This window comes from Dipodomys merriami, unplaced genomic scaffold (assembly GCF_024711535.1).
Source record: "Dipodomys merriami isolate MVZ:Mamm:240054 unplaced genomic scaffold, mDipMer1.0.p SCAF_12, whole genome shotgun sequence".
Classification (NCBI taxonomy): Eukaryota; Metazoa; Chordata; class Mammalia; order Rodentia; family Heteromyidae; genus Dipodomys; species Dipodomys merriami.
Window position 1 is genome coordinate 32,311,870 of NW_027202493.1, and position 21,684 is coordinate 32,333,553.

A 21,684-nucleotide genomic window follows, 5' to 3' on the forward strand; every position below is an offset into this window, starting at 1 on the left:
TAAATAAAAGGTATTTCTTTATAAGGCTATTTTATAATAAATACTTATAAAATAGATTTGGTTAGAAGGGAATTATCACCTCTTTGTTATCTAAACAAATACATTTCTCACACTAAGTGACTTAAAATTAGAATTTTAAGGCAAAAACAATTCTAGTTTAGTAATACTACTTAAAATGCAGATTGTGTTGCAGACAAGAAGAATTAAAATTTTGTAGCTTAAAAATAAATGAAACTCCGGAGTCAACATCATATAAATAGGTGTCCATCTGGCCAACCTTATGATTGCCAAATTATTTCCCTTTCAATTGTCTCCATGTTTAACAAGAGTTTAAGCAGCTCCCTCTTGTGGCCTAAAAGATCACTAGAAATTCAGAATTTGACCAACTTACAATGTTATTTTATTCATTGAGCATTTGTTTTCTGTGTACTTTTTTATAACATTTTTCATTAGCAACAGTTAGTTGTACAAGGGAATTCTATACACTATGTGTTATTTTCTATATGAATTTGTGTGTGTGGCCCAGAGTAGTGGAGATCAGTCACTAGGACAGCTTGTGGGCTTTACAGTTTTAGAATGTAGTTTATTCTGCTTCTACTTTAGAAACTATATTTCTCTACAATAAAAAAAAGAGCCTTGGCAAAGTGGGTCATTAAATGAACGGCTGCAAACAATTAACTGGTCGAGCTTCAAGGTTCTCAGAAATCATGATTATCCAGTCCACATATTTTCAGCTGGATAAGCTATAGGTGTGTGTGTGTGTGTGTGTGTGTGTGTGTGTGTGTGTGTGTGTGTGTGTGTGTGTGTGTGTGTGTGTGTGTGTGTAGGTGTGTGTGTGTGTGTGTGTGTGTGTGTGTAGGTGTGTGTGTGTGTGTGTGTGTGTGTGTGTGTAATACAAAGTTCATTTTCTTTTACATTTCCCAGTAAACTTTGTCATAGTCTCTTAAACTCCACTTTCATCTTTTTCATTTCAGAATAATGAGCATTCAATAGGTACCAGGACCTATACCAAACACAGCATATAAAAAAGTAAACAAAACAGACATAGCTGATAATGTCCACAGTGGGAAGACAAGTGTTAAATACACAGTAAATTTGGTGTTGGTAAATGTTCCTGGTGAGGTTGATAATATTGGTATTGTATGTGGCCATCAATGTAAATGAAAATGATTAGGAGATTTACTTTGACAACTACAGTGTATCAAGGAGGTGGTCTCTCTGAGAAGTGATTGAAAAGAAATTTGCAAGGTTAAGGGGAGGACAGAAACTTTGCAAGTAGCAAAAATAGAATATACCAACTGTGAAAATGGAGGATTTGACTCTTTTGAAGAACTGAAAGAATACAAAGGAGCTGGAGGACACAGCAAGAAAGGGTGGCAGATTCTGTTAGTTACAAGCCAGGTCATGCAGGGCTGCAGACCATGTGTTTAGCTTTGGGCATTATCCTAAATGCACTGCGAACTCAAGAAATGTGTCAAGTGCAAAATGTGTCAAGTACATGAGTAAAATGACACAGTCTGCCTTTTTGAAGGTCACATTGCATGTCCAGACAAGTTTGGAGGGAAGCAGGGATGCAAGTTAAGAATATTCATCAAAAGACAACAGCATTTAAGCAAAACGTTCAGCTCATCAGAACCTTCAAGATGTCATTTGCTGATTAAATAAAAAGGTCTAATGATTCCCAACACTGTAAAGACAATGAACAATCTTCAACTATATGCATCTCACAAATGATGTTGAATGTAAAAGCCAGAATCACCCCAGCTTGTTTGTTTGTTTGTTTTTTAAAAAGCAACTATAGAAAAAATTCATCCCTGTCCTCTACTCTGTGAAGCTGCTGAGGCCCAGGTAGGAGCCTGTCTTGTACTACTGTGTCTTCCAAAGTCACACAAACCAACCATGAGGAAAAAGCAGCCCATAAAATTAAGAGCCAAGCAACCAACAAAACGATTTCTGTTCTGAATTTTGAATATTCAAGGAATTGCTTAAGATCTATGAAGAAATTCAGCGGAGCATGTATTTCCAACATTATAGACAATGTAGCAATCATTTGAACATTCTAGTCAACAGATTAAATGAAGTAAATACCAGAACTTCCTATATGTTTTTTGTAAAGATAGAAATATCCAGTGTGAATGTGTGTTTAAATATATATTTAAAGCAAAAACTATGAGAAATGTTCCTTGGATTTCCTGCACTATGTATGTTTTATGCTCTATATATCACAATTTTTTTCAGATACTGGTATGAAATCTAAATAGATTTCTCCAGCCCCAAAGCAGCATATTCTAGTCAGTTGAATAAACACCAACCTTTTAAATTGCCAGAGTTAAAATTAGTTTGAATGAAAAGCCTAAGTTTTTCAGCTGAGGCAAATATTTGGATGTGGAGATCAGTTAAGGACATTGAAGAGTTTCCATTGAAATATCTGACAGGAAGGAGGGAGAAAACCTAATTTCCATTTAAACTGAAAACAAATAGGAGGAAGAGAACGAGGATTGAGTACTGTACCTTAATGGCTTAATTTGGTAATTCATTTCAAAGGTAAATGAGAGGACAATGTGTAAACAAAATTGTTTTATTTGTTCTGGCAGTTCCACACTAAAACAGAATCTTTATCACCTCCTGCCCATAAAGAGAAATAGGGCAGGAAATAAGTGTTCTTCCATCTGCTCTCCATGTGGAATTAAGTTGACTATTTTCAGATTTTAATTTACTGTCTTTTTCTTCATATTGGTCTCCATGACGGGGGAAAAAAAAAAAGCAAGAATGTAAATCTGCTAAGACAGAAGGATCTCAGGAGTCAGAGAAAGGCTAAGAAAATCATGACCCCATTTTACTTGTGACATTTAACAGTACAAGATGCGATCTGTTGTGCAGTTGCTATTTTAACGCAGAATAGCAGAAGCACTGATTTGAAAGGGTGTGGTCATTGTGGTGGGCCACCCAAATTCTCCATCAGGGCCACAGGCCTGGAATAGCTGACAGCCCTCAAGTTTCATTTGACCCTTCCTCAGAAATCATTCTCAATGAAGAAACCTACTCTTTAACTCGAGATCACTCCCTATTTGTGAGGGAAGCAAAGCACACTGTCTATGACCTGTGTAATAGGTGAAAATTGGAAGAAAGCTTCATTCGTTCCAATTTTTAGTATATGTGTTGCTGAAGCGAACACTGGAAGAAAGCTTCAGTTCATCACTCCTCCATGGTATCAGCTGAAGCCTTTGTCAAAACTTGCTTACAGACCAAGTTTTTCCTTTGTACAATCCTGTATCTATTCCTTTTGGTCTGCAAATGGAAGTCCTGAGTGTTCCCTGATAAAGTTCCTGTCCAATGACCTACACCTCAGATTTGTCTTCCCAGACAGCACCTTGGAATGAACAAAGTGTGTGTTTTGTTTATTTATTTTTCCAGAGGGAGGGGTGATAGATGGGAGAGTTTCAATTCTGACACCACCTCATCCTCTTTAACTTTCCTTCCTTTTGGAATGTGGAGAGATGGGAGGCTTCTGCTCAGAACTGCCAAAAGTAACAAGGAAAAAGACTGAGAGGGGAACACTGAGCGGAAGGAAAGGACTAGGGGAACTCAACAGCTTTTGTGTTTAACAAATTGCATTGCCTGTTCATTTAATTTAGTATTATGTTTAACATTTGGTGAAAGAAAGGCATGATCCTAAAAGAGGTCACTGTTCACAATAATTTCTGTGTCAAGGCAATAAAAAGGACCAATTAGGATTGAAAATCTGATTCTCAATTGCCTTCTCACAATGTATATGTAAAGCTACAGAAAGAAAATTATACAAATGATTTGCATATTTAGTCTGATATTTACTAAATTAGCAAAAGTTTACTAAATAAAATGAGGTAAATCAAGGTATATTTGTTTTGTGAATTAGTAAGAATCTATAAAGACATACTTTAATGTCCGTATTCTGTTCTACCATATATTCATTTTGGTGCATTAGTCAGAAGCTACTCTGACCCATTAGATTATCATTGTAATCCATGTATTACCACTATCATTGCTGATCCACAAGATATTTGGAGTTTATAGATGGGGATCTTAGCCAGGTGCTAGTGGCTCACATCTAATTCTAGATACACAGAAAGCTGAGATCTGAGGATCACAATTCAAAGCCAGCCTGGGCAGGAAAGTCTGTCAGTCTTATCTCCAATTAACCACCAAAAAACCAGAAGTGGGGCTGTATCTCAAATGTAGCCTTGAGCAAAAGAGCTCACAGTGCCCAGGCTCGGAGTTCAAGCCTTACAACTGACAAAAAAATAAAATAAAAATAAATTTAAAAAGAAAATGACGGTCTTGCTTTTTTGTAATCAGCTTTCCTATAAATCTTCAAGGTAATAAGAAGCCCAATCTCTTTCCTAGGTCACATTTTTTCAATTGTAAGTAAACACAACAGTCTTGTTGTCTCTGAGTTTCATTGAGTCCTGTTTGCTGTTTCCTTGCTCAGTTCTGTAAGTAGTCCATCAAAAAGACTAAGAAACATAAATAATAGTTAAAGCTGGCACTTGTGTAGAACTTAATAGTACCAAGCTCAACTCTCTTAAATAGATTACACAAAGGAACTCAAAACACCCCTGAAAGGTTTATAACTACAAATACCTCCATTTTGCAAAATAAACTTGGAGACAGGAAATTAAGCAACTTGTCCAAGGTTACCACCAGTTACTAAGTGGAGGAACGTGGACCCACTCCCAGGCTCTCTGGTTGTAGATTCTGTACACTGAAACACTTCTGCTTGAAAAGCATCCAAGAAACAGGCATTTGTTGGCATTCTATTCTTCCCTCAGGCTCCCACACAGAAACCACTGTTCTCCAACCAAATTCTCAAAGAGAATACATTTTGGGGGGTGCTGGCTCAAGATGGAACCTTTTTATCACCCCCCCAACACGATTTAAAAACAGTTTTCTCAAATCCCAAATGGATACGTTTGTCCACTATCATTCATTAACAACGTGCTTTATAGGTCATGTTTTCTAGCTGTTGTCTAGGCACTTGAAGTTCAAGAAGGTCTAAACAAGGGCCTCTGTGTGCAATGTACAACCTCTAGCAGGACCCTAATTGGAGAGTGAAGGGAAGTAGTGGTAATCAGAGAGTCAAGAAGAAGGTGAAGAGGAAAGGGAAAGTAGAGAAATGACCAAATAAACACCCAAAATCTGTTGTCTTTGATTAACCATAGTTCCAAGTATTTTAACAATACCACAGTTAAATATGATTTCTGTTTTATCCCCAAAGCTTTGGTCATTAACCATCATCTAACTGTTTTTACCAGCCCTCAAATGTATCTTTCTCTCTCTAAGACAATCCTGATAAATGCTTCAGTGAGACTTCATAATTTCACATAACATGATTTGTGAGCACTAGTCCCAAGTGGATCTCAGGTGTTGCTAATATAAATGCTAAATTCTCAAGGGCTTGCCAACTAGAGGTATAAACTGAGAACAGCTTAGTTATCAGAGCAATTCATCCTGTGACAGATATTGTGTGATGACTTCTTTGAAAGCATGCCATGGAATAAATGGGCTTCTGTTTGCACAGAATACTATAGCAACTGACAACTGCATCCCAATAGAAACATTTTCAAAAGAAATCTAATAGAAAGTTGGAAGAATTAGACCTCTCCTGAGAACTTTGAAAATAGATTGGTTACTCCCTGCTGTGCTTCAAGACTTAAGAAGCAAAAGTGGGGCAGTGACTCAGAGTGGCAGTTTTGCAGGAGAAAGATGGAAGGGCGTCTCTCCCTTGATATGGGAATGGAGAGAGAAGTTAACGATGATAAACAAGGCTGGGTGCTGGTGGCTCACACCTGTAATCCTAGCTACTCAGGAAGCTGAGATCTGAGAACAGCAATTAGAAGCCAGCTGGTACAGAAAAGTTCCTATGAGACTCTTATCTCCAATTAACCACTAAAAACCAGAACTGGAGCTGTGGCCCAAAGTGGTAGAGCACTAGCCTTGAGCAAAAGAACTCAGGGACATTGTCCAAGTCTTGAGTTCAAACCCCATGACTGACAAAAAAAAAAAGTTGACAAACAAGATATAGCATTTCAACTTCATGATTGAATGGGACACTCATAACACTCTTAGATTCTCAAGAGAAAAAAGAGAATTCAGAACCACAAAGGAAATGCTGGGAAGACTGAACACCAAAGAGAAACCCAGTCAAAAATGAAAAGTGGAGTTTCAAGTCTTCCCACAGCTCCCTAGGAGGAGGAGGAAGGGACATTGAATTCCTCATTGTAAGTGAAATTAGATGGCCCGTGTGACAAACTGCCAATTCTAGCTCTGTGATAAACCCACATATCAAATATGCCTCCATCTTAGGCATTTAGGGAATTGTGGGACAGTGACACAGTGTGAAAGGAGGGTGACAGAAAGATGTCATCTTTGGACAATGGCTATTTTTGGAGAATGAATTACTCTGGGGACCTGAAAACAAGGAATTGCCAGGATTCAAGACGTCTCAAGACACTTTCCCATAGAGCTTGGTAAAAATTGTGTATTGAAGATAGGGATCGTGCCGGGTGCTGGAGGCTCACGCCTGAAATCCTGTAATCAGGAGGCTGGGATCTGAGGATCACGGTTCAAAGCCAGCAGGAGCAGGAAACGTCTGTGAGACTCTAATCTCCAAGAAACCCTAGAAAACCGGAAGTGTGCTGTGGCTCAAATGGTAGAGCGCTCGCCTTGAGCTGAAGAGCTGAGGAAGAGCGTCCAGGCCCAGAGTTCAAGCCCCACGACCGACAAAAAAAAAAAAAAATAGGGATCGCTGCCAACAAGGCCCCACAAAATTTAGGGTGTGGAAAACTGTATCAGTAGTTTGAACACTAGCAAAATAAGACTCTAATGGGGCAGCTGGCGTGCCTATAGCCCAGGTACCTCCAACAGAAGAATCAGTAAGTGCGGGAACCGGTGGCAGTTCAACTTCAGCTGGTACACAAGACACCTGGCAGAGACAAACGGCGGTGGCCTGGTCCCCCCCCCGCAGAGGCACACAGTAGAGGCCCGGGCACAGCAGTCGCGTCAGTCATCCACGAGGGCCGTGGCTGTGGCTCAGGATGCCCGTGGAAGCTGGGTGCCAGTGGCTCATGCCTCTAGTCCTAGCTACTCAGGAAGCAGAGATCTGAGGATCATGGTTCTTGAGACTTTCTCCAAGAAACCACTCCGAAAAAGCTGGAAGTGGTGCTGTGGCTCAAGTGGTAGAGCGCTAGACTTGAGCACAGAGGCTCAGGGACAGCGCCCAGGCCCAGAGTTCAAGCCCCAGGACCGGTTACAAAAAATGCCCAGCAGAGATGCCATTAGAGGCAGCTGGGCACTGGAGGCCCTGGCACCAGCGTTGTCAGAGGTTCCACCCCCCCTGGCCCGGAGAGCAACGTCCATCACCCGAGGCCAGGGTGGCAAAAAGCTTTAAGCATGATACATGCTAAGAATTCAGCCTCCAAGCCAGCTTCCAGTGGCGTGAGCCACATCTGTAGTCCTAGCTATTCAGGAGGCTGAGATCTGAGGACTGTGGTTCAAAGCCAGCCTGGCAGGAGAAAGTCCATGAGACCCTTATCTCCAATTGACCACCAGAAGTGGCTCTGTGGCTCAAAATGGTGGAGTGCTAGCCCTGAGCAAAAGAGCTCAGGGGCATCATCCAGGCCCTGAATTCAAGGCTCACAACTGACCAACAACAACAAAAAAAAATAGAATTCAGCTTCGAGGGTTTGCCCCTGACTGTTGAGCGGGTCAGTTCAGTGACCTATTACCGAGTCCTTCCAAAACACAAGAACCCACAGCTTCTTGCAACTTACAGATCGAAAATTCTTGCTTTGTCTTATGTAAATGTTTATCTGTTGCTAGTTTAGTTTAGTTATTTGGTTTTTTTTTTTTGTTTTGTACTGGCCTTAGGGCCTGTACCAGAACTCAGGGCCTCTATACTGTCCCTAAGCATCTTGTTCTCAAGGCTAGCACTCTACAACTTGAGCCACAGCTCAACTGGGGATAAAGAGTCTCACAAACTTTTACCAAGGCTGATTTGGAACCACAGTCCTCAGGTCTCAGCATCCAGGGTAGCTAGGATTACAGGTGTGAGCCACTGGTGTCTGGCTGTTTTGATTTTTTAATCCATTCTGTCTACATTACTTTTTGTATTATCTATGTGGATCATTGTATATGTTCCCTTCAATTTTCTTTTAGTTTTATTTTTCCTGCTTTCCTTTCTTTTTTAGTCACCATATATGAACCAAACATCTGCCTTTCAGTATTCAATCTGAAACCCAATTTTCTTCCCGTTCCTATTTTCCCTCCTCATTTATACTTTCGTTGGAATAACAGCTAAAACTGCTTTTTTAGCTCATATTTTCTTCAATCTCTATTCCCCATCCCTAAGCCTTCCTTGTTTCCTTTACTTTCAGCAAGTAACTAGATTATCCAAATATCATTCTTGTTGTGTAATTGGCTGTTTTCTGTTGTGTATTTTTGTGTATTTACCTGTTTAACTTTCTCCATTTCTCTTTCCCTGACCTTCATAAACACTACATCAACTAAATCTTATCTACTTATCTCAATTCACTTCTCATAAACCTCCTCCATTAAACGTAGCTACCACTACTTCCTTCCCTGTATAACCACAAACCTTGTCCTATTCATTAGAGTTATCTCTCCCTCCTTCCTAAATCATAAAAATCCTGAGCAGTTGTGGTGATTGGTCTTCATTAGGGATTGCTACACTCACAAAGTTATCATTTATAACTTGCAATAGCTTTAGCAGCCCAACTTCCTCATTCTAAGTGGAAAAAAGTGGTCTGCACATAGTGTTTTGATCATTGAAATTTACTATTTGACTACTGAGCCACACATTTCCAATCTAGTAACAGGGAAATGAGCCACAAGACACTACCCAGAATAATCTCTGATAAATTCCTAATTAAGGACATAGAAGATTGAAATCTCCACCTGAAAACTTGGCTCTAGATATAAAAATCCCACCCCCCAAAAAAAAAATCATAAAATTAATGAAGAAACATGTTAGCATGTTTTTTTTTTTTTTTTTTTGTCAGTCATGGGGCTTGAACTCTAGGCTTGAGTGCTGTCCCTGTGCTCTTCAGCTCAAGGCAAGCACTCTACCACTTGAGCCACTGTGCCACTTCCGGTTTTCTAGTGGTTTATTGGAGATCAGAGTCTCACGGACTTTCCTGCCCAGGCTGGCTTTGAACCACGATCCTCAGATCTCAGCCTCCTGAATAGCTAGGATTCCAGGCGTGAGCCACCAGCACCCAGCTAGCATGTTTCATGTATAAGCCAACCACTCCACAATTAAGAACTTAAGTGATAGTGAAGAGGGAAAAAAATCCCAATAAGTTCAAAAAATATGAATGATTAACAAAATAAGGACATGTATAAGCAGCTGAATGAATTCAAAGAAAATACAAACAAGTAACTGAACTCAAAGAGAATTCAAACTACTGGATAAAAAAAACATGTAGTATATGAAAGAGAAATTCAATAAAGATGGAGAAATCTTTAAAAATTAAAATTGAAATCCAGGAAGAGATCAATAGCGCAAATAAAAACCTCAAGTGCAAGCCTAGCTAATACAGCAGAGCCAGGTGAAAACATGGTATCAGGAATTGAAAATACAGCAGAGAAGTTATATCAATCAATTAGAAATATTTTTTCTAATCACCCTTATTGTTTAGTTATTTTTTGTGTTTTTTTATTGTAAAAATACTGTACAGAATGGTCACGGTTACACGAGTAAGGTATTGAGTACATACCTCCGCCTTTGTTTTTCCCCTACCATCCCTTTCCTCCCCACCTCGCCAACTCCTCCTCCCTCCCCCAAGTTGTAAAGCTCATTTTCAACATAGTGTCTTGTACATCTCATTGTTATAATGGGTCAACCTGTATCCTTATTTCAGCATTTTGTTATTTCCCTTCCCCTCCCCATTAGAAAAGTTTATATACAAGATGCAGGGCACCGACATCAAATACAGTGAAAACAGGGGTTACACCGTGGGAAAAGCACATACAAGTAATATTTTTTAATAAATATTTTAAAATACAAATAGAATATACAAGACCTCTGACACACCATTAAAAGACCAAATCTACAAATCACAGGTATATAAGAAGAAATGCAAACTAAAGACACAGATAACAGTCAATAAAATAAGTAAAACTCTTCCCAAACTGGAGAGTCAGTTTTCCATATGTGTGAGGCTACAGAACACCAAACAGACAGGATTAGAGAAGAGATGTCCATTGACACATTATAGTTTTTTTAAAAAGTCTATATATATAGAAGAAATAATATTGAAAGTTATAAAGAAGAAATGTCACAAACAATGGCAAATTCATTAGAATAACAATAGATTTCTCAACACAAGTTCTAAATACAAAGAAGCAATTGAAGAACATAGTCCAATCCCTGAAAAAGGATAAAACTGTCCTATATTCAAAGGAGTCTAAACCAATATACAAGAAAGACACCTTTCTTCCCTGGTTTACTGTAGCTCTGTTTCCAATCGCCAAATGATGGAATCATCTAAAGTAGCCAACAATACATGAACAACAAAAATATAGTACATATATACTGTGGAATATTGCTAAGCCATAAAGAAAAATAAAATTAGAGGTCTCTAGGCATTCAGACACAGTAAAAACAAAGGAGCATACTCTTAGGGGAGGAACACAAAGGCACAATGACTATGTGCCTCTGATCATATAAAATAATAGTAAAATGAACTTTTGTTGTTGTTTTTGTTTTGTCTTCTCTTGTTTGTTCATTTATCTGTCTTTGAGAAAGTAAGGGGGACCACAGAAATTGAGGTACAAAGGGTGAACCAATGCAGCAGTAATACTCACTAGGTACTATGTTGAAAATGAACTATATAACTTGTGATTGGGGACAGGGAGGAAAAGCCCAGGGAGAGAGCAAGGGAGGGATGATATTGTCTAAAAAGAAATGTACTCATGACCTGACTTATGTAACTGCAACTATCTGCACATCACCTTTATAATGAGAATAAAAAGTAAAAATTTGTAATTAAAAAAAGAAAATGCAATTGGCAGCAATGTGTATAGAGTTAGAGATCACCTTGTTAAATAGATAAGACAAGCTCAAAAGGCCAAATACCGAATGTTTTCTCTCATTTGCAGGATATATGATTAAAAGATACACATATGCACATACCTCATGAATGTAACTGTGGGGCTGTTTGTGGGCAAAGGTAAAGAAAGAGAACAATAGAGAATGAATAATATAGAAATACATGGTGTCTGTGTATGACGATAGCATTGAAAACCTCATGGAAAACTACTGAATGATACAGGGTAGACTGGGGAAAGGAAACAATATATGAGGTTAATCTGACTAAATAATATATGTACATGTGGATTACCATAGTGAGACCTTTTTGTACAATTAATATGTACTAAAAATACAAAGAATTATGGGAAAATAAAATAAGATTTGTTGGGGGGTGAGTACCAAAAGGAGTGGGGAGCCAGCAGTGAGGTTAAATAAGGATGAATATAATTGAAGTAATTTATTTGCATGTATAAAAATAGAACAATAAAACCTGTTGAAATTATTTTAAGAAGTAGTAAGGTGGGGCTGGGAGGTTGGCTCAGTGGTAAAGTGTTTGCTTCCCACGCATGAGGCCCTGGGTTTGATTCCTCAGCACCATATAAGCAGAAAAGAAATGCAAGTGGCGCTGTGGCTCAAGTGGTAGGGTGTTAGCCTTGAGGAGCCGAGGGACAGCTCTCTGGCCCAGAGTTCAGCCCCCACCACAGACGAAGAAGAAGAAGAAAGAAAAAAGAAGAAGAAGAAGAAGAAGAAGAAGAAGAAGAAGAAGAAGAAGAAGAAGAAGAAGAAGAAGAAGAAGAAGAAGAAGAAGAAGAAGAAGAAGAAGAAGAAGAGGAAGAAGAAAGTGGTAAGGTGAGAGGTATGAGTAGAGATGAATGGGGGTGAGTTTGATCAGGTTACATTGTATGTATAGAAGATCAACTCTGTACTAAGAAATGCTATTCAAAATCTTTCTACAAGATGAGCAAAACCATCCCCATCTGAGCAATCAAGATGCATGGAGAGGAGGGGGCTGCTTTCCTTTTCTACAACACAGGTAAATAAAATTCCAATCAAGTTTCCAGTAGGAAAGGCAGCTTTAAACTTGTTGATGTGTAGGGTGGGGAAGAAGTGAGAAGAGACAAGAGAGAGAAGAAAGAATAATCAGTACTAGGAAATACAATACTGAGATGAGAGGCTGGGAAGGTGGCTCAGTGGTAGAGCACTTGCCTTGCATGCCTGAGGCCCTTGGTTCGATTCCTCAGCACCACATAAGCAAAAAGAAAAAAGCCAGAAGTGGCACTGTGGCTCAATTGGTAGAGTGCTAGCCTTGAGCTGAAGAGCTGAGTGACAGAGTTCAGGCCCCACGACCGGACCCCCCCAAAAAAAAAAACAAAGAACAATACTGAGATGATCTAGAGTCACTGCTGTCAAAGTAGAAGGAAAATTAATTTTACTCCGAGAAAGAATATTGCTTATGGGCTGGGAAGGGATGCGAAGGGTAAACAAAAGGAGGAGGCTGCAATGCTTGGTAAGAAATGTACACATTATCCTGACCATGTAATTGTAACCCCTCTGTACAGTATGTTCACAAATTAAAAAAAAAAAGAATATAGCTTATGATTTTTAGTGCATTCCTAGGAAATGTGATAGAAACTATCATTTAGCCATAAGGATATGCTTGTATTTAAAAGAAAATTGCATAATGCCAAATGCTATGCTCAGTGCTTTATATTTGCTATGTTAGTGATTTATAGTGATACCTTTATAAAATGATGAGCATTAATGGTTCTTCAAACCCCAACAATTCAACAATTCAAAGTGCTGCTGCTTCTCGCTCATTACTGTTTCTTCCCTATGGCCAAGTTTAATGTCATATACTTTTTAATCTTCAAATATAAGTAAAGACACCATTGAGATTTGGTTATCAAACAACCACCCTATACATTTGGCTAGACTTCCAGGGTAATATGGGATTTTTATAAATTAACAAAAACTCAAGTGCAGTCATTGATGAGAAAGAGAATGAGTTAGAACTTCAGAACTCTCTAGGTGAAGTTGTTTCACACTGGTGAAAGGTTTGCTGATTGTCGGGATTACTGAAACATTTCTTTTAATTTTGGAGTCCCTGCTATCCTTAAGGTGGCACCTTTGCAGGTATACAAAGTCCCATATTCTCCAGTCTCTGCACTGTGCTTGCTAGGTAAGTGTTATCTTGTATGTTTTTTGAGAAGTGTATGTACTTTCTTGGAGACATTGTGAAAAGATCAAGAAATGAGGATAGTCATTTCTTTAATATCCATTTAAGATCTACTGATCTCTTATTAGTGAAACTATTAACTTGTCACCATTGAGACTCTATTTAAAATGAAAGTTAACCTATTTGTAGCCTATATGTATTCATCTCAGTTAAAGATAGAACTTCATAATGCTCTGTCATGAGAAAAGCATGCTTTCTATCAAAGTAGGTTGCTTCCTTTGTGACAATCTTATGAGAACTGTTTTTCTTAAAAGTTTCCTGCTTTGGCCAAGTGGCTTAGGCCTTGTTAATTACATTTTAGTTACATTATTTCCCTGCTCCACTTTAATTAACTCATCCTGTTAGAAGCTCTTTGAATATAGTTATATCCTGATAATTAAACTACATCCTTTTGTAAAATGTGAACCTGTCCTCAGCCTAAGCAAGCAGAGGGAAGGGATAAAAACAAAGTAGCCAGCTGGATTGTGGGTAATCCTAGCTATTCAGGAGCCTGAAATCTGAGGATCTCCATGCTGGCAGAGGCAGAAAATTCCTAGTGAGACTCTTTTTTTTTCCTCTCCTGGTGGGGCTTGAACTCTGGGCCTGGGTGCTGTCCCTCAGCTCTTCAGCTCAAGGCAAGCACTCTACCACTTGAGCCACAGTGCCACTTCCTCTGTGAGACACTTATCTCCAATTAACTACTCAAGAAACATGAAAGAGCCCTCAAGTTGCTTGAACAGCTAATTTAAAAGATATATAAATGTTCTCACAAAAAAAGAGAAAGAAACTTTAAAATTGAGTGTCCAGGATTTTTCTGGGTCTGGGTCAGGGTCAGCCTCTATTGGGTTAATTTCTGGAGAGCTCCTGTACCTTGTCCTAGTAGGTACAAGAGAAGGTTCCAAAAGCCTCAGTTATAAAATAATTCATATGTTTCCATGTAATATTCACAATTTCTCAGGGTAGGAATGGTGTCAAGTTTTTAAATTATCTTTTCAAGCTTTTTATTTTAATTATTATTATTACTATTGATAATAGTAATAATAGTTTAAAACACTGCTTTGGTCCCTTAAAAAAGCAGCAAATGTGTCAATCTAAAAAGGATAGTAAGAGGAGAACTGCATGAAATGTCACTCTAGAAGATCCACAGGTGGTGCTAAATTCTACAGTAAAAACTTCTGTTCAACTTTTTTTTTCCACCCGGACATTCCATATTATACTTCTTTTAATAGATAAAATTGTTACATAGACATCTTGGAAATCTGTTATAGATGGGAATAAAAGACATGATATCTGGCCTGTCAGAATAAATTATAAATTTTAATAAATAATAAATTGTAAAAAACACGTTTTGGATTGACAGTAAGACAAATAAATAATAGATAATGCAAAAGTATTAAGTGTAAGCCAGGTGCCAGTGACTCACACCTGTAATGCTAGCTACTCAGGAGGCTGAGATGTGAGGATCATAGCCAGCCGGGGCAGGAAAGTCCATGAAACTCTTATCTCCAATAAACCACCAGAAAAACTGGCAGTGCTGCTGTAGCTCAAGTGGTAGAGCACTAGCTTTGAACTGAAGAGCTGAGGGACAGTGCTCAGGCCTAGAATTCAAGCCCCATAACCAACAACAACAAAAAAAGTATAAGTGTATTAGACACCTATAAATTACAATCCTGAATATGAGTTGTTTCTGTGAATTTTTACATGCTTCAGCTAAAAATTACATAAAGACAACTTATTTCAAATCTCATTGTATGCAATTTCTTACAGAAATATACTTAAAGTATCTGGAGAATTATCTGCAATTATTGTTTTCATTGCTGATGATCAAACTCAGGGCCTCAAGCATGCTAAGCATTCTACTACTAAATTACATCCCCAAAACTTTCTGAAGTTTTTGGTGGCTTGATTTTTTTTGTTGTTGTTGTTTTGATGCTGGACCTGCGGTTTGAACTCAGGACCTGGGCACTGTCCCTGAGCTTCTTTTGCTGAAGGCTAGCATTCTGCCACATGAGCCACAGCATCACTTCTAGCTTTTTGGTAGTTTACTGGAGATAAAAAGAGTCTCATGGACTTTCCTGCCTAGGGTGGCTTTGAACTACCATCCTCAGATCTCAGCCTTTTAGTAGCTAGGATTACAGAACCACTGGCACTCGGTTGTTTTGTTTTGTTTCCTGTTCTAAATGAACCTCAGATGCCAGCTCTGGCTTCTTATTTGACTGTCATAAATAGATAAGGCTCATTGAGAACTGCAGAGATACAATTTTTTGCCAGGAAAGTACAACAACAGATTTTTTTTTTTTTTGCAGAAACTGCAATGGAGCCCTCCTGTGGCTAATTTAATGCAGCAAATTTTCCCTGATCCAAGCAGAAAAGCATATAAAGAAGCAGCCAGCTGTACTGCAGCTGTGGCCGTGACAATGTGCTTTGTGTCTAAGAACCCAGGGAACAAACAGTTCTATGCCCGACAAATATACATTTCTGTAGACAAGAAGAATAATGCCTAAGGATGAAGGGATAGTTTACCTCTTCATTGTGTAGACAGAAACTAAAGCCCTCATTAGGTTCTTGGTGGTAGTTTATTGAGGAGATATGGTAGCCGTGGAAAAGTAGATGCAGGCGCCACCCTCACTCTCAAAAAGGAGAAATATCTATTTCTATTGTTAAGGGGAGCCAAAGAAAAAAGAAAAAGAAAGAAACCGACTCCATTTCTAATGTGCTAGGGGCCTCCATCTGCCACCCCACACCAAGCTAAAAATTAAAATGCTGATGTTTAAATGTTAAAACAATCCTGGTTTCTGAAATGTTAAAACTAAAACGTTCCTTTACTTGCTATAATAAGATTGTCTGACTTGCTTGACCATTTACAGTATAAAATGTAACAGACCAGCTTGTTCCCAAAAAGGACTTCCTCTATTTAGGGAGACTTACGGGAAGAAGCCCTCCCCTCCCTCAAAGACTTATTGGGAGACCCCCACCAATTATGTAATCTTTCAGGGTGTCTGACAATGCCATTGCCACCTGTGTGTGGCCAGGCTGGACCACAGGGTCCTGTGGCTTTTGCCTTTAAAACCCCAGCTTGAGGACGGCTCTTGAGGTCGCAGTGTCAGCTCCAGAGTCTGTACTGCGCCCCTGACCAGTCAGCTTTTCACTTCCCCAAAGAAATCCATCTTTTTATATGAGACTGTCTCTGTGTGGTGGACTCTCTTCCCCGTAACACTATGACAGTGTGACTATTTTCCAAAAATGTTTCTCCTCTTTAGCCTATTGAGGAGCATTTGAAGATCTGTATATAAACCTGCAGCACAGCTACAGTGACCCACATCTCACCGAATTTCCCACCCAGCTCTGAATATTGGCTCAAAAACATTCTCTCAGCTGTCTTAGCATAAAGCTTCATGGGCCACCCTGACACTGACCTGGTTCATTCCTGTTAGTCTAATTAAGCTCATTTCCCATTGCTTCACATGCTCCTTTCCCATGACTGGGCAGGCTCCTTTCCCAGAGTGACCAACATGAGGCCATTTGGGGAAAGGCAGTAAATAATCCACCTCCTTCCCCTCCTCCCCTCTTAGTCGAGATGACACTCCATTGGGTCAGTTACAACCATAAACGGTTAACAAGACCCCTTGAAGTGACCTTCAGTTTGGACAGCTGCCATTAAATCCTAGCCTGCCATGATGAAGTCCCCGCCCCTAGCCCCTCTAGATCATAAGAAGTTTATCTCAGACAAAGACAGGTGCTTGCTTCTCCCTGTGAGAATTGGCCTGCCCCTTTGCTGGCCTTTCTGTCTTTGTTCTACGGGACTACGTCCCTGTGGTTTTCTGGGCTGGTGTTCACAGTTCCCACCCGTGGACCCTTCTTCCTGTACACTGTCCTCACATGCAGCTGCCAACTTCTTACCAGTCCTCCTCAATCTGTATAAAGATGAATGAACTGAATGACTTTGAATCCTCGTCTTCTTCCTAGAGAAAGAGCTTCTGAGAAGTTTATTTAGGGTAGGTGGCCACTGTGATCCTCAGATCTCAGTCTCCTGAATAGCTAGGGTTACAGCTGTAAGCTATTGATGCCTGGCTTAATTCTTAATTTTAAGTAATACATTAAGATGTTAATATTCCTTATGCCATTTTGTTCCACTTTCAAGCTGTCTTAGTTATAAAGCAATACATAATCAGGACATTTATCTTTTCATTTCTCTCCTATTTTTGGATTCTTCTGAAAACCCAAACTTAAATACTATTTTAAAATAGTTTTTAAGGCTTTATATAGAAAGATGTTAAGCACAGGGCTGGGAAGGTGGCTCAGTGGTAGAGCACTTGCCTTGCTTGCATGAGGCCCTGGGTTCCATTCCTCAGCACCACATAAGCAAAAATAAAAAAAGCCAGAAGTTGCACTGTGGCTCAAGTGGTAGAGTGCTAGCCTTGAGCTGAGGGACAGTGCCCAAGCCCAGAGTTCAGGCCCCACAACTGGACCCAAAAAAAACAAAACAAGAAAGATGTTAAACACATAGTTGTAGTAATGGACAATTAATGAAAATAGCAAATAAGATTATAATATAGCAAATATTCTAATTTTATCAAATCTGTTTAATGGTACACTTATGTAGTCACTGAAATATTGGAGGTATTTAAGAATATTTGCTATAAAGCTCTAATTTAAAAGCCACACAAATATTATACATAGTATTATCTCAATTATGTTAAAAATATGTAAGAAATGTGTAGAAAATGCTGACTATACCAAAAATTTTTAAGTCAGCTTCTAAGTGGTAGAATATGGTAGTTAATTTCCTTATATTTCTTGTTTCTATAGTTGTCAAACATTCTTAAGTTAATGTTTATTATAACCTTGTATTCAGGAATCAGAAAAAAAACAAAACAAAATTCCTTGCAAGGTAAGGTAAATGACCTTGGCAAGACAGATATTACTGAGCCATAATATCCAGTTGGATCATGTACCAACTGCTCCCCATGCTACTATCTTCTGTTTCCTTGGCTGTTTTCCCGGTTCTTGATCCTGGCTGTCTTTGATGTTTTCTGTTACCAGCTAGTGAACTTCTTGCATTAACTAAGCTTGTGCCCCACAACATTGCCTTTTGTTGTTGGGTTATTTGTTGTTTCCGTCAAATTCTTCGGTCTGGTCAACTCTTTGGTATTCAAAGAGTAAAGTGACAGTTGGAAGTGTAGTATGAGTGATAGAGTGTACCCACTGCATGGTTCTGTCCCCGGAAACATTAAAAATAGAGTAAGGTGATTGAGGCAGTTCTTTTACAAAAACTAATGTATAAGATCTCCCAACAGGCTAAAGAGTTTCTTTTCCCTCAGTCAATAAAAGCTGTTAGGCACTTTGTTTTTGAGGGGAGGAGGACTGGGGGGACAGGAATCTCACATCTAAAATTCATGTTCCCAAAACAACAATAACATTAACAACAGTCATTTGCTGTGTCAAATAAAACCTATTTACTACTGCATAAATAAAGCTGCTTGTGAGATTAAAAAAAAAAACTAATGCGTAGCATTTTATCTGGATTGTAGTTGAGAAAAAAGAAATTATAGCTAAATATATGTATATATATACATATATAAATATATACACACACATACTGATGAATCAGTTGTACTTTTCACCCAGTATAAATATGACGATACAATTGGATCATTCAGCTAGTGGTAACTCAACAACCAGGGAAATCGAGCATGGCAGACTTGAGAAAATTGAAACCAGAGTAATTTCAGAGTTGAGGCCACCCAAGTATGTGACTAGCACTGCTAACTCACCAAGGCTGAGGAATAAGAAGCACCAGGGTGAGGTGGACATAGAAAGACATTAAAAGTGCCAGAAGCTATTAGATTTCTAGATCCTCTCTCTGGATGGGATAGAGTACTTGGCCTATCACATGGGAGAACCTGTGTTCAATTACCAACACCACAAAAAAGAAACCAGGGAGTGGGGAGGAAAGCAAAGATTCTCTCCCCTCATGCAATCAGGGAAATGTTCTATATCCCTCTCCACCCAACCCCACTCCCACGCCCCACCACAACTCTTCTCAGCCTGTAACCTGCACAACTCTTTTTCTTAGGAGATATTGGACTATGGATCAAAGGAGAGCAGTCACAGCTGAAAGCACAGGTATGGTAATGGCTCTGTGACTGAAGTAAAAGTCTATGTGATAGTTAATCTTATGTGTCAACTTCACTTGCCTAAATGTTTGATTAAATATTATCTCTGAGGGAGTCTGTGAAAACAAAGCAAATAACAAATTGTCCTCAACAGTATGGTTGAGCATTCAGAGTGTGAATAAAACAGAAAGATGGATCAAGGGAGGGTTTACTCTGTGCCAGACTTCATGAGATAGATCATCTATCTTTTGCTGCCCTCAAGGATCCCAGTTCTCAGGCTTTCAGAATAAGATGATTCTGCACCAGTGGCTTCATAGTCAATGCTCCAGTTCTTGGGGTTTCAAACTACACCATCTGCTCCTGCAGGTACTTCTGCTTGCAGACAATTGTTTGTGGGACTTCTCTGCCCGCCCACAGAGTCATGTGAACTATGATAGGTAAATAAGTACATAGGTAAGTTGAAAGGTATCCTATTGATTCTCTAGAGACTCCTGGCTAGTACAGTGTATTTACTGAAATTATGAAGATACTACGGCCTCATACCCTCATTGGTCTTTAGAGATATTTTCAAAACAAGTATTTAAAAAAATACTCTCTGGATAGAAACTAACAGCTATGCCTTTGTTCCACTATCTTATACCTTATCTAGGGGTTGGAAAGCCCTAAGTTCCCTAAAGTACTATTGTAGAGCATTATTTTCATGTGTGAATTGACAGCACGCATTCCCACACAAATACTAGAAGGCCATTAGTGTAAAGGACAAAGACCAAATATAAACCATCAACTGAAAAAGACACAGAAGAATCAGTCAAGGCAGAGTTACCGTAGGAAACATTTTTTTAACCCGTAATTCATACATTTGGAGCTAAAAGGAGCTACATTCCAAAAAAAAGTATGTGACATTATAAAAAGAACAGAATAAAAAGAGCACTTGAAATTGAAATAGTGTGAAGAAAGTAATTTCATAGATTTATCCAAGTTGAAAACGTTATACATAAAGTAGAATAAAAAGATAAGAGGACCCAAGGCACCAGCAGTTCATGTCAGTAGTCTCAGCTACTCAGGAGGTTGAAATTTGGGGATCAAGGTTCTGAGCCAGTCAAGCAGGAAAGCCTGTGAGATTCCTATCTACAATTAACCACCACCACCAACAACAACAAAAACAACTTTCAGTGGAGCTATGGCTCAAGTAATAGAGCATGAGCCTTGAGCATGAAAAGCTAAGGGCTAGTACCTAGACCCTGAGTTCAATTTCTAGTACTGAAAAAAAAAAAAAAAAAAAGACTTGAAATCAAACATGAGCTCAATAAAAGTGAAAAAAAAAAACACGATCAAATGCATATGTTTGAAAATACTGGTCACTAAGAGGGGATCCTAAAGCTATTTTGACACAAAGCAGGGAAGGGAGGAATACAGGTTCATATTTAAAAAAAATTACCTATAAAGGAAAAGAAACTATAATGTCATAGGGTTTTCTCAACAACTAGGAACGAAAATATCGTGAAGCAAGCGCTCCAAAATTCTTCATGAAAACTGTTTTCAACCTAGAACTCAGTGCTTAGCCAAAACACAGGTGAGATTTAGGGCGAACACAGGTGAGGGTGTGGTGAAGGGAGAAAAAGAAGCCACATCTGAGAGTCGAAGTAAAGATGACTTGAATCCATCTCAAGGAGGAATAGGGCATGGCCCAAGTGGAGAAGGGGTAGAAGGGTAGGGCAAGGGAGGGGAAGGAGGAGGGGGGAAAGAATGGGAGGGTGGGGAGAGGGGCGGGAGAAGGGTTTACTTGGGGGACAGAGTCTGGAAGGGGGTGGGGAAGGTAGAAGGGGGGAGGGGAAGTGAAGGAGATTCACCTCGGGGTCGTGTCAGGATGGGGGGAGGGGAGATGGGAGGGGAGGGGATGGAGACTGGCGCTTCTGGGATAGTGTCGGGCAAAACCAGTGTGGGGGGGGTGTACAGTGTGGGGAGGGGGGGGAATGAAGGCGCGTGGGAGGCTAACCTTAAATAAACACGCTTTTAAGGGGAGGGTAGCACCTACAGTAAGCCCTGACAGCAGGCACGTCTGACAGAAAAAGTTAGGCCAGCTTACTAGATCCAAATTGGACCCCACGCGCGTCTCGGGCTCGTCACCGACTGGCGGGCGATTCTTGGGGGGCGGAGTCCCCAAAGCTGCGGTCCCGCGGAGCCCACGCGTCTCCAGCCCGTCCCGTCGGGGGAGCGGGCGGGGCCTCAGCCAGCCCCGCTCCCGGCCTCGGGGGGCGGGGCAA

General features: G+C 39.7%; 1 long non-coding RNA gene across 3 annotated transcripts in view; it reads right to left on the reverse strand.

Moving 5' to 3' along the window:
- Positions 1-21,642, reverse strand: part of LOC138823296 (uncharacterized) — a 245,193-nt gene extending 223,551 nt beyond the window's left edge. For all 3 annotated transcript variants that reach the window (XR_011370781.1, XR_011370780.1, XR_011370779.1), the window contains exon 1: positions 21,507-21,642. This is a non-coding gene — a long non-coding RNA (uncharacterized lncRNA). The remainder of the gene's footprint in view (positions 1-21,506) is intronic.
- Positions 21,643-21,684: the final 42 nt, after the last annotated feature.